This window comes from Scleropages formosus, chromosome 9, assembly GCF_900964775.1.
Source record: "Scleropages formosus chromosome 9, fSclFor1.1, whole genome shotgun sequence".
NCBI lineage: Eukaryota > Metazoa > Chordata > Actinopteri > Osteoglossiformes > Osteoglossidae > Scleropages > Scleropages formosus.
Window position 1 is genome coordinate 23,694,582 of NC_041814.1, and position 4,480 is coordinate 23,699,061.

Genomic DNA, 4,480 nt, shown 5'->3' on the forward strand with positions numbered 1-4,480 from the left:
CCATGACACTCATCCACGTGGCGGATCTGCAAAGCTCCTCCCACTGTAGCATATACAGTAACTGCTGCTTTTTCACATTTTATGAGCGGACCATCATATCCAGAGCACGTGTTATAGGTGCACTGCTAAAGTGGCAAAAATTGTAACAGCCAACATTTAATCGATCAGCAGGCAAGGGTGAGATAGCATTCCATAGCTTTGACTGGACATTGGCCAGTAGGTAATTACCCTTTTGGAATTACCGCATTACTTCTACAAGTGCGTGCGGGACCTGTGTTTAAACATTGCTCCAATTTCAGAAAAATGAATGGTCACTTATTCAAACACTCAGGAAAACATTTATCAGACTTTATATACCACAGCAAAAAGAACACAATCATTTATATAAGAACCGAACACGATTACAAACATTTAAATTTCTGATCAAACCTACAGTTCTTCATTTTGTGGTCATGCTCCTAAGCAGGAAGAAATGACACTTCAGGCCCTTTAATAACAACACGACAGAAAGCTAAACATGCTGTTGATACATTTAAGTAATCTATATTAAGCAAAGGCTCATATTTTAAACATTAACAGTTTATAACTCATTTAATACACTGCACTGTTCATTAACAAAAAGAAAAAAAGCATACTCTGATGCCTCATATTTGAATGTAATGTTTCTAAGTCGTAATTACTGCCACTACGTTACCAATAATTGTATTACTGGCATTATTTCATTTTTAGATTAATTGTCTGAAGAGGATTGTGATCTGTATTGCAGTTTGCCTGGCTCAGTTAAGATGAGAAAATTATTTTATTCTATAAAAAGGTATGTCTATCTATGCATATTTGGCAAGTGTAAAATGGTCCGGTGTATTAACTACATATATTTACATTTAAATATAATCAGCCTAAACAGTGCGTTTTTCTTGCCTTGCATTATAACTGTTTTCAGCTGTTTTACATTCTTTTGCAAACTTTATTTGCATAAAATTAAATACACACAGGGGGGTGCGGTGGCGCAGTGGGTTGGACCACAGTCCTGCTCTCCAGTGGGTCTGGGGTTCGAGTCCCGCTTGGGGTGCCTTGCGGCAGACTGGCGTCCTGTCCTGGGTGTGTCCCCTTCCCCCTCCGGCCTTACGCCCTGTGTTGCCGGGTAGGCTCCGGTTCCCCGTGACCCTGTATGGGACAAGCGGTTCTGAAAATGTGTGTGTGTGTAAATACACACACACATAATTGTTTATCAGAGTCGGCCAGCCAGGCCTCTCAGACTGGCAGTAGAGTCACAATCCAATGAAGACACTCATAATTAATCATTACTCACACACACACACACACACACATTTTCAGAACCGCTTGTCCCATACGGGGTCGCAGGGAACCGGAGCCTACCCGGCAACACAGGGCATAAGGCCGGAGGGGGAGGGGACACACCCGAGACGGGACGCCAGTCCGCCGCAAGGCACCCCAAGCGGGACTCGAACCCCAGACCCATCGGAGAGCAAAACTGCGGTCCAACCCACTGTGTCACCGCACCCCCTTAATCATTACTCATTTTTGCTATATATTTACATTATATAACAGAGCTTATGGGCACGTCCTACTAGTGAACTACTTACTAATAGGTGACTTCTTCCTAAACTGGGGACAGCTGGTGGAGTAGTGGTTTGAGCTGCTGCCTTTGACTCTGAAAATCACAGGTTTGCTCCCCACCTCTGGCTGTAGTACCCTTAAACAAGGTACTTACCCTAAGTTGCTCTAGTAAAATTATCCAGCTGTATAAATTATTAAATAGTTGTAAGCTTGTAATAAGTGTAACCTTAACACTAAGTTCCTTTGGAGAAAAGTGTCAGTTAAATGAATAAATGCAGTTGCGTGTGTAGGTCAACCTGCTCAATGTTTGTCTTTTGCTGAACATTCCAGGTGAGGTCCTTGCCCACAGCAGGCCTGCATGAAGGCATCGGGGCTCCGATTCAGTCCAACCCCCGTGTTGTTTACTTCCTCGGAGTGTTTGTTCCTGTGTGTATTTTGTGTGTACGCCAACACATCTATAACCCGTACTCTAGTGTAGAATCGTGCAACCGCTCAAGCAGCTACTCAAACGCTTTCTCGGACAAGAGCCAGTCCACTGTCGCATTTCTTCCACAGCTTTGCAGCTCGCTGGTTACGAGCATAGGACTGTTAATCAATCTTTCCAGGCCTTGCAAGGAGCTTTGCATTTCTATATTCTCATAGTATATCATCATGATCTCGAGCGGCTCGCTGTGAGCGGAAAAATAACGGCATTGTACCGACACCAGTTCCGTAGAGATGACTGTCGTTCGTTATTGCTGAGGATATTGTTTTTTGTTTTTGACACTTCCCCACTTCTCTCGACTTAAAAAGCAGCTGTTCTGACATATGCCAGCAGCGCGAAGCAGTTTTCCTTTCAACTGCAACGCACAGGGTGCTTACGATGACAGATGTTGCCCTCTTTCCGCCGCCCTTAAGGTTTCTTATTCCTCAAACTGCACTTTATTAAAAAGAAAGATGAGGGGACAACCAGGATCCAGCACTCAAGACAAACCATTTATTGCTGACCTGACAGATCCAGTTTTTTCATTCACAGACGTTATGGAATGAGAAATGTGTAGGTAAACATGACCATTGCATTTTTTTTTTCTTTATTACTGTTACTGATGCTGAGTCTCAGGTGAACCAATAACGTCGTGGAAAAAGCCGTGACTTGAAGAGAACTGTGTTTTCGAAGTCGGGGGACGAGCAGGGAACGTGTCTCAGCCGGAGAAACTGGAGAAACCGCTTGCCTTAAGGAACTGAAGGCATTTTTTCAATTTGTTTGAGCTTTGCCTAAATAAGGCTGGACTTCACTAGGCTGACGGGAATTCTTCTATCATTAACCGCCCTTAATAAATTCAGGTCTTGCGAGAAATGCATTGTGATCCGAAAACAAATTAAATGTGTTTGAACGAGTTTCACTTTTGGTCCTTTGCAAGGGGTGCGTTGGTGCTGAATTCTGCATTTCGATGTACATGAATAAATCATGACGTATGTTTGAGGGGTCCCAACTTGATTTATGCACGGATACGTCCCTTCCGGCACATTCAGAGACTACTCCTCATGCTCTGCGAACCGCCACAGAAATCGAATTAATAACTACAATAACTCAGAGCGGCTGCAGAATTAGTATGTACGTTCCCACTGGCCTCCCGCCCAGGCTAGATATGCGTGTAAGTCTTTGTCCTGGCGAACGGCAAACTCATGATTTTCCTACTCAAAGGGGTGGGTGCAGGGAGAAAACATAACTTTAATTTATTACAGTGTCCACATGAGTCTGAAACACTGAGATGGAATTCCCGCGAAGAGGACATTACGTTAAATAAGCTCATTGATCAGCGCTAATGGCGATTTCACAGCGCGTACGCAGCCGTTCTGTCCGAGGGTATAGGGTGTCGCACCGAGCACCTGCGCTGCACGCTCGGGCCTGGGCGCTGTGATGGGATGTGATCGAAGCTATTAGTCAACAAAAAATCCAGTGCTATAATTGTTTTCAGGATTAGACGGCCATTAAGAAAGCCTGTGTATTGCTTACGCCGATCAGAACTCATCGATCAGCCCTGTTTAATGCTTGTTTGTGTCAATATCACTCAGGACACAATGAATGTTTGGCTCCTTTCGGCAGTGCAAAAAAGCACTGGCTGTTTCTTTTTGTCTGCAAACTTTTTTGCTCCAGAATCTGGTATTGATTTTTGTTTTTTATAGGATGGGGTTATTTTTACTGAAGATTCAAAGTTCCTTGATCAGGGGCACAACAGCAGAAGGTGGAATTCGGAGCCGGATCCGGATCCAGATCCAGACCTGGAGTGGAAGGCAGCAGCTCTAAAGACTATAGCAGCTGCTGCCCTGTTATTAGGGAAAAATAAATAATTTGTATAGTCATCCAGTCCCCTTGTTCTGTGGGGAATCGACTTGGAACAACCTTGTAAAAAACATTTCCTCCAAAATTTCAAACATATTCAGAAATACATACATTTCAATTACAATGAAACTGTTCATTTTTTTTTTTTTTGCAATCAAAGATCGAGGCCAAAATTGTACCTGCGCTTCGGCCTGTTCCTACAGAGATTCCGAGGGCCTCCAAATCCTGCGTCATATTTCATCTAGATGCTCACCATAATTCCCACGGCATTCAGCCCTTGGCTTGGGACCTGCAGATGGACTCGCTTTCAACGCCGGCTTTTGAGGCAAATGTGGTAAAAGGAAAAAAAAAAAAAAAAGAAAAGAAACACCAGTGTCCCTGCATCTGTCAGGGATCAGTCTAGGCACTGCATTATCAGGGGGAACCCTGTTCCAAGACCCATCCCCTTAATTTTCCCCCGGGGTGAGCCACATCGTTGGGGGAAGGCCATTGGGCACCTCCCCTACAGAGCCCCTCACTGACACTGTCACTGATGTCATTCCTGAGGGTCAAGAACTCATGTGCAGCAATTTAAGTAGC